The 13,735-nt window shown below is 32.0% G+C and overlaps 1 pseudogene; it reads left to right on the top strand.

Moving 5' to 3' along the window:
* The first annotated feature begins 2,183 nt into the window (after positions 1-2,183).
* LOC126720491 (subtilisin-like protease SBT4.15) lies at positions 2,184-8,671 on the top strand (annotated as a pseudogene).
* Positions 8,672-13,735: the final 5,064 nt, after the last annotated feature.

Genomic DNA, 13,735 nt, shown 5'->3' on the forward strand with positions numbered 1-13,735 from the left:
TAAAATGTTTTTTTTTTTTTTTTTTTTTAGACTGTAAACAAAAGGTTCATCTAAAGAATACAAAGTGCTATATGTTTATGAGCTTCTTTTTATTTTTCTTTGAATTTTAGAATAACTTTTATCCCAAAAAAATTAATATTTTAATGATTTTTTGCAAAGGTCGATCTTGGCCCTTGCAAATAAATTAGTATTAGTAAGGACATATTTTTAACCCACACAAAAAACAAACTTTTTGTAAGGGATTTTTATTGTCCCTCGGAAATAATTTGGTGGGAACATTTCCCACCAAAATTTTTGACATTTTAATAATTATTTGTGAAGATCGATCTTAGCCCTCGCAAATAATTTACTATTAGTGACGGTTTTTTTTTTTAACTGTTACAAATAATACACTTTTTGGGAGAGATTTTTAATTGACCATCGCAAATAATATGGAGGGAAAATTTCCCTCCAAAATATTAGTATTTGTGACAGCCATAACACATAATTGCGACAGTTTTTTTTGTTGGTCACAAATATTTCACATTTTACCAAGTATTTACGAGGGCTTTATTTTGCCATCACAAATAAAAAAATTTTGTGAGGGTTTTTTGGATCCATCAAAAATTTTTGATCGCTAATAGGCATTTTTCTTGTAGTGCAAATTAATTTATTCTTGGCCCCAATGAAGGGAGTGTGGGTGTCAAAGAGAATTCCTAGAAACTAGACCCAAGTGAAATCCTGATTCATGTTTTAATTTCTTTTTCCAAATTAAGGAGTGTGCACTGATATGGAGGTTAGAATAAAAAATAATACAGAAGTCTTGGCCTCTTTTGCTATGGAAGTTCCATCTCCACCAACAAATCGTGGATCTTGGCACACGGCACCATGTGGCCATGTGGGTTGCAATTTGATCAAATTTGGATGCATCAATGTTATCAAAATTAACTCATATTATATATAGGATTTTGCTAATGTGTGCCCTAAGGGTACACAATAATTGATCATTTTTGGAAATATTTTCTTGGGAATTTAAAAAGTTTTGACATTTTTTTCAATTTCCGAGAAAATGTTTCCAAAAATGGATGGTTTAATGTGTGCCCTTAGGGCACACATTAACTGGACCCTTATATATATTTTCAAGACACAGTGATAAATTTAGTATGCAACAATTTTTTAGCGTAGGCCAATTATAGGATCTAGTTGAAATGATAAAAATCGCACCAATTATATGCATGCATGCCAATTCATGTGTTTTTAACCATTAGTACTTAATTCACAGATCCCCAAAACAATCAGTACGATGTATTACTTATTATTATTATTTGGACTTCTCAAAGTCAAAACACCATTTTTGTTGTAACTTACAAGTAAACCCATAAATTGCTAGAGTGTGATACAACTGTCTGTGTACACGTCTATTAGATTTTTATTTTAGGAAACTTCCGTCTATTATATTCGGGGTCCGTTTGGATATAACTTATTTTTACTGAAACTGAAAATTGAAAACACTATAGTAAAATAATTTTTAAATGTGTGAATAGTACCGTGGGATCCATTTTTAATGTTTTTAATTAAATGCATGAACAGTACTGCTACAGTGCGTAAATAGTACTGCTACAATACGTGAATAGTGATAATTATCTCCTGCACAATAAATCCATGTGATTTTACTGTTCATGCACTGAAAAAAAAATAAATAAATAAAGGAAACATGAAATAAAATACATAGACGCACAATAAGTCCTATCCAAACACATACTCGGTGTAAATAAAGTCGTTAAAATTCTATTTCAGTGTCCATGGGCTAGTTTAGGAGTTGGCTAGTTTTAACACTGTTTAGTTATATAAATAACATATTCTTAGTTTGTACATTGTTTAAATAATTCAATACATAAAAATTTTGGGTGCTTATTCTCGGTTTTAACAGGTGGACAAGCTAATAAAGAAACCATTTGTAACTAAATATAATGAAGTTACACCTAAATAGATGTAGTATCTTTAATTAATTAGTCTATGCAAGAATCTTAACTCTAAATTGGAAAAATTCCAAGATTATATTTTAGCATAAAAATGTTCTCCATATTAAGAAAACACAAAAAAAGAGAAAGAACAACTAGGGATATTTAAAGAAAAATATGACTATATATATAGGAACAACAAAGAAAGCAAGAGCAGTGTTGAATGTGATGGAAGAACTAAAGATGGTTCGAATTTGTATGATCACCCTTTTCCTTTTGGCTACGCAGCTTCATTGGTCATTCACTCATGGTTCTAGTGACGTAGTTAGAAAGGTGAAGGCATTTTATAATTTGTATATTACTTGATCCATTCACTTCATATAATCGAGTTCATTCACTAATCAAAAATTTATTTTTCATTAACACATTGGCGTACATTGTGTACATGGGAGAGGCACTACAGTCAAAAACCTCTGCTACTAATCTTCATCACAACATGCTTTCTTCAGTTGTTGGACGGTATGTGGGATGACAAAATATCTAAACATTGCATGCTTATATCTACTTATATTTTAATTTAAACAATACTAGTTTTCCTTTTGTTTCTTACACAGAATAGTTTTTTTTTTTTTTTTTTTTTGTGGTAATTTATACCTGGAATAATTCATGTATAAGTTTGTAAATGAGATACAGAAAAAAGAAAAGGGATAAGAGAGAAAACATTCGAGTTTACATGATTTTCTCATACACCTCTCATGAAAGTAAATTACAATGGAATCCAAATTTATAATAGAATTACATGCAAAAGTAAAAATAATCTGAATTTGAATTGTATATTAAATATTAATTGTCTCAATCCCATGATTTTTTCTAGTAATCAGTCCCTTAATTTGTTGACTAATCTCAAGATTTTCTCTAGAAATAAATGTCTTGATTTGTTCTCTCTTTCATGGAAAGTAATTGGGTGAATTATAATTCATACATGGGTCAATGATTTGGTGGTAGGGGACGGTTCCATTATGGTTAGGAACTTATCAATATGTATAGCATTGGGCTTTTTTGATGTTGCGGAAGCTACAAGAAAAAAAACATTTTGCTTTCTGAATGGAAAAAGAAACTAAACACGTTATCTTCTGAATGAAAACCTCAAATCCACAAGGGATTTCTTAAATCCACAAGGTGATAGGTATCTGGAATCCACCAAAGAAAAACAATAGACAAATTCTGTATTTTTATAAATCTGAAAACTAAATTGTCTTGGAGGCTACAATATGTTTAAATAGTAAAAAGAAAACCTAGGATGGCTAGCAATATGTTCAAAAGCCTAATTTGCGTTAATCACATAATTAGGTGGCAAAATAGTAAATGTTTTCCAAAAATAGCAAAATTGAGATAATTATGGAAATTGTAAATATTGTTAATTTCTAAGAGATGTCCCAAAATAGAAAAGACATTATTTTGATTTTTAAACTAAAAGTTATTAAAGAAAAACAAATATTACTAAAAATATGAAAAACACAGTTTTCGGGGCCTTAACAAAGGAATTTGCCTAAATTTGGGTGACCTTTGAGGATTAAGGCTCGAGTCTTTATCAAAATGTTGTTTCCTTTCAACTTGTCAAATTTTATGTAATTCCGACATCGTCGCCCCGATTGCCTCTACAAGCACCCCTTGGATCTTGCACCATGACTTCCAGTGCCCATGCTACTCTAGGAATGCCTGTACTATCTATTCTACATCATTTTCTATGTATATAAAATTAGCTTTTAGGGTATAATCCATATATGATATAACATCACAGCATGCTACAAATTGAGTTATTTGGGTAGACAATTAAACCATCAAGTATTGTTGTTTTTCAGTGGCCGTATTGCCCAAAAGTCCATGATATATAGCTACACAAAGAGTTTTAACGCATTTGTAGCAAACCTATTGCCAGATGAAGCTGAAAGACTACAAGGTACACACTAAAAACATCATGTTACACAACATTTCTTTCTTTCTTTCTTTTTCTTTTTCTTTATTTCTCTTGGGGTGGTTGTCTTATATAATTTATATACATATATGCATCTTTTACAGAGAACAAAAATGTGGTGTTGGTGTTTCCTAGTAGAATTCGTAAACTTCATACAACAAGATCATGGGATTTCTTAGGAATGCCTCCCTCAGTAAAGAGAAATCATCAAATTGAAAGTAATATCATTGTTGGTTTATTAGATACAGGTAATAAATTAAAATTTCTCATAGAGCTTTAACTTCCTCCTTGTTGCATGTCATCATGGTGGAATTTTGATAACTTATTTAATTTTTTATTTTTCCTCCCCTTGTTTTTTAGGAATTTATATTGATGCTCCAAGTTTTGACGACAAAGGACTAGGACCTCCTCCATCAAAATGGAAGGGTAGATGCCAAGTAGTAGGCAACTTCACCGGCTGTAACAAGTAAACAATCTCAATCTCTCTCCTCAATTGTGACCAACCACAAAATAGTATGCCTAGATGCATAATAAATAGTATGTTGGTAGATCCAAATGAAAGTGATTTTATTCCAATCATAGCAGATCTTATCAATAATTCTAAAAATAAAATATTGTGTTTTAAACATTACTTAGGATAAAAATGAAATTTAAATAATACATCTTATATATTGTAAAAGCAGAAGCTTTGACACCAATTTGTTGAGAATAGAGAAAGTATAAAGATCTATTTGTTGTTTGTATCCAAATAGCAATGGGGTTATGAAAAATAGAAATAAAAAAAGACGAAACAATCACACAAGTAACACTTAGACTTACATGGTTCGACTTTTGGCCTACGTCCACAAGCGGTGTTAAGGAGAAAGTTTCACTAACAAAAGAGAGTACAAAGGTGGTACCAAAAGCACTCTCACAAAACCTAAGGCTCAAATACACCCAAAGAACTCACAGACACCAAAAGCACAAACAAAGTCACAACTTAGAACTCTACCAAAGAATAGAGGAAACCTTTTCTAATAACAAAAGTTGGTGCTCACTCTGATTACCACCCATCAATTGTAGAGGGTATTTGGTATCAAATGATACCATATCGGTTGTATCAAAATCTAATAAGTGAGATACATTTGCAAAAAATAATTACCATGCTAAAAATGAAAGGCGTGTGTTAATGAGTAGTTATTTTTACATACATGTCTCTCGTTTATTGAATTTTGATATGGATGATATGGTATTATTTGATTCAAAATACTATTTCCATCCATTGCTATTTATACAAGTACAAGTTAGTTAGGGTAAAAAGCAAAACCTAAGTCGGCAACCACAAGTCATAATTTAAGTAGGACAAGTGCAATGGGATATTATTCCATGTGGCACATATATGGTGGTTATAAAGCACATGATTCAAGCTGTTCACGAATGGATCTTTCATTTAATTTCCAAGTTATTCACCCTTTTATGCAGCAAGGTAATAGGTGCAACATTCTACAACAACGACTCCATCAGGGCCAAATTAGATCCAAATCCATCCCCAATAGATGATGATGGCCACGGCAGTCACACTGCATCCACTGCAGCAGGGGCCTTGATAGCAGGCACGAGCTTTTACAGTTTAGCCGAAGGCATAGCTCGAGGTGGGGTTCCATCAGCACGTATTGCAATGTACAAGGTGTGTTCAAACGGAGGTTGCAGTGACATAGACCTTTTGGCTGGATTGGACGATGCCATTGATGACGGAATTGACGTGCTATCAATATCTATCGGAGCGTCCGCAAGTAGCTTTTTTGAGGATCCCATTTCAATTGGTGGCTTTCATGCAATGAAGAGGGGGATTTTCACAGCATGTTCGGCGGGGAATGGTGGCCCATCTCTATATACTGTGCAGAACGTAGGTCCTTGGATAATGATTGTTGGTGCTTCCATTGATAGGTTGTTCAGGACTCCAGTTAAACTTGGAAATAACCTACAAACTGATGTAAGTCGCTTCTTTCTTTTTGGGATGGCATACAAAGTTTTGCTACCAAAAAAATAAAAAAAAATAAAAAAGATATAGCACTAGATTTATGGTAATATTTAATCCAACCAAAAATATGAAAATATTTCAAATGGAGATGATCCTGAAGCAACTTGTGGCATTAATTATGATGGTCTTGCTTAGTAAAGGAGTGCTTCCATCCAGGAACATTATAATTTTCTTTTTTACTTGAAATAGGTGGAATTCATTTTATAGTTAAGATTTTTTTTTTTTTAAAAAAAAAAAAATCTAACTATGTATAGAATGTCACATTATTTAAAAGATTTTAAATGGGATGATTGTAAATAAAACAACTCATCTCATTTCAAGTGTAATAATATTTAGCAATGGAGTGCTTTTATCTGGGAGCATGATCCTTTTCCATTTCTCTGGATCATAATCACATTACATTTACTGGGGCATTGAATAACAAGGAATTTCCATCAACACGTTTTCACCAAAAAAGAAGACGTACCCTCTAACCACTGCGGGATTAGCAGCCAATAGTTCTTTATCTCCAACTTCAACTCCCTAGTAATTAATTAGAGAGCATTTTCTATTTCATGATTTATACTGTAATTGAAGATCACCAACCTAATATATATTTAGGGTCAAACTGTTAATATTAGTAGCACTGATCAATTAAAGAATTGTGCAGGTATTGTAGTGAAGGAAGTCTGGACGCGAATAAAGTCAAAGGAAAGATCGTGCTATGCAATGAATCAGCAAGTCAAACTTACATTAAGAGCATAGGAGGGGCTGGGGATCTCATATCTCTCGTAGAGAAGATAGATACCACCTTTACGTCTCTCATCCCTGGTGCCTTTGTTGATTCTAGTTTTGCTTACAAAATTCTTGCATATGTCAACTCAACCAAGTAAGTAAGAAGAAACAAATTTATTATATAAAATGCCCCCCCTCCCCAATAATTCCTAGGAGGGGTTGTTATTAATTTAAATTTTTTATTTTTCTTTTTATTGTGACCAAAGTATATTCTAAGTTCATACTAATATAGAGCTAGCCTGCAGCCTAGTTTTTAATCCTATATATACCTTATTTAGGGTTCATTATAACTTGTAATTATTCAATTAATAAAAAAAAATAACTTGATATATTAACATTCTTAATGGATTTTTTTTTTCATTGATAAAATTTTCAGAAACCCTCAGGCTGTCATACACTGGTCCAAATCAATACGCAACACTGCTGCACCCTTTGTGGCTTCCTTTTCATCCCGAGGTCCATCCAAGATATCTCACACAATACTTAAGGTAACCTTTTGAAATGATAAACATTCTAGGCATAAATTTGTGCACTTATTTTTAGCATATATACAAGTATAATGGTTTTAAATTATATTTGATTTGCAGCCAGATATTGTGGCACCTGGGCTAGATATACTAGCTGCTTACTCTAAACTTTCATCAACGACTGGGTCTCCTTTGGACGACCGGTTTGGTGTGTATAATATACTATCTGGAACTTCAATGGCTTGCCCTCATGTGGCTGGTGCTGCTGCCTACATCAAAACATTCCACCCTAATTGGTCTCCTTCTGCAATTAAATCGGCCCTAATGACAACTGGTTAGTCCCCTGAAATTCTCATGATGTGTTAAAGATGAGTGTCATTTTACAAGAACCACCATTAAAATGGTGTCAATAAGAGGTTTTTAATGTTTATTTCAAATTCTCCAATGCCATCACAGTTCTCATTGTTTACCAACAATATGGATAATATGCCAATTAGTTTAGTAGAAATATTACCCATCTTAATATGTTTCCATATGTTATGTAAACTGTTTGATTCAAATATAAAATCTTCACTATGAAACAGATTTTCCCCATGATTAATGGAGATGATTATTTTCTAATAAGAAATGTATGATATTCATTTTATGAGTAAAGTTAGGGATACTAGAAATTCTATTGCAAAATCATTACAAACCTATGTGTCATTATTCACAATATATATATATATATATATATACTAGTTATTGAAGATGCACCAATGAAATTCATATTGTCACTTTAGTTTGTAAATCTTTGGTAGTAAAATTTGTAATAATCTTAACATTGGTATTCCTTCTATATAAACAAATTAATCAAGATATAATCTCATATTTCCCAAAAATAAGTTTTATATAAAAAATTAGGCTTTTTGAGTGTTTTATAATTTTGCTTCTTGATTGATGATCAGCATCTGAATTGAAAATCAAGGATGACCAAGCTGAGTTAGCATATGGGGCTGGCCAAATTGACCCCATTAGAGCACTGGACCCCGGTTTGATATATGACATTTCAACGTCTGACTATACCCGCTTCCTATGTAATGAGGGCTACACTGGGACACTGCTACGCTTGTTCACTGGAGAGATCACCAATTGCTCAAGTCTCCCAAACATTGGAGGACATGATGTCTTAAATTACCCATCCATGTATTTTCAGTTTACCAACGCTAAATCTAGTATATCAGCCATCTTTCATAGGACAGTAACAAATGTGGGCTCTAGAAAATCTATATACAAGGCAACTGTCAGGGCGCCGAAGAATCTAAAGGTCACTGTTATTCCGAATAAGTTGACTTTTAGTCAATTGAACCAGAAAAAATCTTTCCTGGTTGCGATACAGGGACCACCACAATTGCTTTCAATTAACCAAACGACAAGCTTATCAGCATCATTGGAATGGAGTGACGGTACACATAGAGTTAAGAGTCCCATATTCATTACTTTGACTCAGCCATGATAGATGTTGGTGAAATTTCTTAGGCTTAATGTCTAATTTCTTTTGTTTTAGAAGAAAGGCCTAAGTTTATCAGATCTTCTGCATAGGCGCCACCACACCCCCCCCCCCCCCCCCCCCCCAATTCATCTATTATTTGTTATTTAATGGGTTTTATTTCAATGCAAAAGAAATAAACATATTTTTATTTGCAGCTTACCATTTTGTTGTGTTATATAAATTAATTGCACAAATACATTAATTAAAAATGGCCAAAAATATGTCATTGATGATGATTATGATTTATGACCTTATCTAAAACTTTTATGACAAAAGAGTGCTCCAATGAGCAAACTGCTGCTCGGACATTCATCCCAATAGAGCAAGAGATTTAATAACTTATTTCTGACAACCCCCATCTTTACCTTACTCACATAGTTGCTCGCATAAGTTTGGCACAAAACACCTTTTACTTGGCCGCTCAGTACATAAAACTTGAAGCTTAAGTCCAGATGAGCAAAGTTATCCCCTTATGTAATCTCATAATTATGAACAGATTAATCTTTCTTGGTTATAGGCATGATTGCTACTTTGATCTTGAAATTTCCTTCATCCTCAACTTCTATCAAGTTAGTGTTGTGAAGCCTTGTGATTGCAAAACTTGGTTATGACGTGGACTCCCACTTAGTGCCTTCACCATCAAGTTATGAGTTCACCATTGAAACCTAGGGAAAGGTGGTCATTGGAGTCGTCCCAAATTAATGAATTCTTGGCGCCAATGAAGAGAGGGTGGATGTCAAAATTTTATCTTATTTTTATTTTTCTACTTCTTTTTTATTTACTTATTTTCAATATGTCAATTTGAATTCATTGTTTTCATAAAAGCCATAGTTACTTTACACTATATTTAATTATGACGTTTTTAGGGTATGTCATCAACTTGATGGATGATTTAAATGATTTCTTGACAAAATTTTGTTTTAATAATTTGATAAATTATGTTATATATCTTTAGGCTTTTATTATTATTAATGGTAGTTTACTAACTTATTCATAAATTTGTTACCTTCAAATAATTGAGTTTAACCATAAAATAATCATTAATAATATTCCCACACATTGCATGGGTCTGGGACTAGCTATATATATATATATATATATGTATTAATAGGTAAAACTCAGAAAAAATTCAATTAGAATTCTAAATTAGAGTTCAATTTTGCAAAATGCATCTAAATTTATGTGAGGTCCACAACATAATTATCTTTCCAAGTGTTCAATTAAAATTTGAAATTGAACTCCAATTTTGCTCCATGTACCTAAATTTATGTGGAGACACACCATAAATATCATATTCAAATCACGTACAGAATTAATTGTCTTAGAAGAACATACATAACAAATTTGCTTGATAGATTTTGAAGTTTGCCCTTTAATATAACATGCACACACTCTTTTTCGAGTATATATTAATAGACAAAACTCGAAGAAAATCCAATTATATTTTAATTGGATTATTAATTTTGCATAACGTGTCGCATTTAATTTTTAATTTTGTACCAAGTGAATTATTAAGTGTAAAAATTGAAGAATCCAAATCCAATTTGGTTCTAAATTTGATTTTAATTGGAGTCCAATTTTCTGCCACGTGTCCATTTGAGTTTTTAAATTCTGTAACAAGTGAATTATTGGTTACAAAAACCAAAGAGTCTAAAACCAATTAAATTCTAAATCATATATATATTGAGAAACCATTATATATTTTAGAAATGTATGGTTTAAAAAAATGTAAGCTAATACCATGTATAATTTGAACATCTTCTCAAAAAAATATATAATTTGAACCGTATAATTGTGATTATTTTTAATTGTACCCATGCATATACATAGTGTTACACACTGGTTTATATAAATAACAAACTCTTACTTTGTACACTTTAATTTTCCAAAATTATACATTGTATAAATAATTTAATACATAGGTTGACAAGCTAATAAAGAAACTGTATATAACTAATTATAACTAAACACCTCTGCTGGCAAGAGAAAGAAAGAAAGAAAGAAAGAACGGCATCTAATTTTCCTATCAAGCAAAAGAAAGAAAGAAAGAAAGAAAGAAAACAGAAAAAAAGAAACATGTTATCTGTTTTTTAAGCTTGGCACAATTAAAACTTGTGATATGGAGTTTCTTTTTTATTTAGTAACCTACATCTAATCTCTCCATCCATATCTTTGATTAATTAGTCTATGCAAGATTCTTAAATGGAAATTAGAAAAAGTCAAAAGATTATATTTTAGCATGAAAATGTCCACTATATTAAGAAAACAGAAAAACAGAAAAACTTGGGATGTTTAAAGAAAATTCTGAATATAAATATAGGAACAAGAGAGAAAGCAAGAGCTGTATTGCATACAATGGAGGAATAAAAAATGGTTCGAATTTGTATGGTCAGCCTCTTCCTTTTGTCTATGCAGGTTCATTGGTCATATACTCATGGTTCTAGTGACACAGTTAGAAAGGTGAATGCATTTAATAATTTTATAATTTCCATTCACTTCAGATAATGGAGTTCATTCGCTAATCAGATATTTATTTTTCATTAACACATAGGCATACATTGTGTATATGGGAGAGGCACCTCAGTCAAAATCCTCTTCTACTGATCTTCATCACAACTTGCTTTCTTCAGTTGTTAGAGAGTAAGTGGGATGACAAAATATCTAAACATTGCATGCTTACATCTACTCATATTTTATTGAAAAAATTCTTGTTTTTCTTTTATTTCTTACCAGGAATAGTTTTTTTTTTTTTAGGAGGTAATTTATACCTGGAATAGTTCATGTAGAAATTTGTAAATGAGATATTGAGAAAAGAGAAGATAGAAAAGAGAAAACATTAGGGTTTATGTGATTCGGCTTAATGGCCAACATCCACAAGACTAGAGCTCAAAAGACTATATTTTCTCGGCAAAAAACACATTTTCGTCACTACATTTGCACGCGATTCCCACTTTGGTCCCTAAGTTTTTTTTTTTTACCACTTTTAGTCCCTATTTAGAAAAACGTCTTCTGTTTTAGTCCTTTCCGTCAGTGCCGTTAGGGCACTGACCTACGTGGCAAACAGAATTATTAAAATAATAATAAAAAATTTTATTTTGTCATTAAAAAATACCAAGTCAGCATTTAAATTTTAAAAAATAATTTATTAATTTTAATTAAATAAAAAATAAAAAACAAAAATAAAAATAAAAAAAATCACATTAATTGAGATTGAAGTATGTCTTGAGCAAGAACAACAAGAACACAAACTCAAATCTAAGAACACAAAATTAAAATCTAAAAAACACAAACCCAAGAAATAAGAACATCAAATTAAACCTGAACAAGGAATTAAATATGAAAACAAACACAAAACACAAACCCAAAACCTCACAAACCACTCCGTCTAACCTAAACACACAAAAAGAAATTCAAAACCAAACAGACCACTCCGTCTAACCTGAACACACAAAAACAAATTCAAAACCTCAAATTGCGGCCAAATTAGCTCTAACCAAAACTAATTCCCTCAAAGCTGAGATCAATTTTGGTATCTCTCTGTTGACTGAAACTTTTTCTCTCTAAGGTTTTTGGATCTTGGTTTGATCTGGGTTAGAGATAGTGAGAGGCTGAGATGGTTTAATTCGGGTTAGAGAGAGATGCTGAGATCAGTTGCTGGCGGCGGCGCAATGCAAGACCAGTGACGGCCATGGCTAGTGGCGACGCAATGCAAGACTAGAGAGATGCTGAGATCGGTTCTGTCTCTTTGATCTAAATGAAGAGATTCGGTCTCTCCCTCATGAGCACCGCTACCAAGACAGCCACCACGACCACAAAGCCAAACCCAATGACATCTCGGTCTCTCCCTCTCTTCGATCTACACGATTGGAATGGGTTTTTGCTATTTGGTTTTCATTTGGGTTTGCTTTGTTGGGTTTGTAAATTTGGTTGAAGGTGTGTAAGTTCTTTGTGTTTGTTGAAGGTTTTGTGATTTGAATCTTTGAAAGTCTGTGTTTGTAATGAGAATGTGAAAGAATCGATTGAGTAATTGTTGAATGTCTTTGTGTTTTGTAAATCTGTGGGCATGTTGTTGTGTTTTGTAAATCTGAGTGATTCTATGGGTTTGGTTGCTAAGGAAATGTAAGAAAAGAGAAAAAAAAAATTTGATTCTTTAATTTTCTGGGCAAGGTTGGATGATTGACCGTGAAGAACACATGTTCTTCAACAAAAATTGTGTTCTTAAATATGAGTTTGTGTTCTTGTTGTTCTTGCTCAGGACACACTTCAATCTCAATTGATGTGATTTTTTATTTTTATTTCTGTTTTTTATTTTTTTATTTAATTAAAATTAATAAATTATTTTTTAAAATTTAAATGCTGACTTGGCCTTTTTTAATGACAAAATAAATTTTTTTATTATTATTTTAATAATTCCGTTTGCCACGTAGGTCAGTGCCCTAACGGCACTGACGGAAAGGACTAAAAGCGGTAAAAAAAAAACTTAGGGACCAAAGTGGGAATCGCGTGAAAATATAGGGACGAAAATGTGCTTTTCGCCTATTTTCTCTTTAACCTTTCATGATAGTAAATTACAATGGAATCCATATTTATAATAGAAATACCTACAAAAGTAAAAAAGTAATCTTAATTTGAATTGCATATTAAATATTTATTGTCTCAATCCCATTATTTTCTCTAGCAATCAATATATTAATTTGTTGACCAATCCCAAAATTTTCTCTAGCAATCAATATTGATTTGGTCTTCACATTCATGAAAAGTAAATTATACATTCCAACTGTTCAACTTCATATGTAAATGTAACAAATTGGGTAGAGTATAATTCATACATGGGTCAATGATTTGGAACTTATCAATATGTATAGCATTGGGCTTTTCTATGCATATAAATTAGTTTTTAGGGTATAACCATATATGATATGACATCACAGCTAGCATGCAACAAACTATAACATGTGGGTAGACAATTAAACCATCAAATTGCCCTTTTTTCAGTGAACGTATTGCCAAACAGTCTAGAATATATAG

Source organism: Quercus robur, chromosome 1 (assembly GCF_932294415.1).
Source record: "Quercus robur chromosome 1, dhQueRobu3.1, whole genome shotgun sequence".
Lineage (NCBI taxonomy): Eukaryota > Viridiplantae > Streptophyta > Magnoliopsida > Fagales > Fagaceae > Quercus > Quercus robur.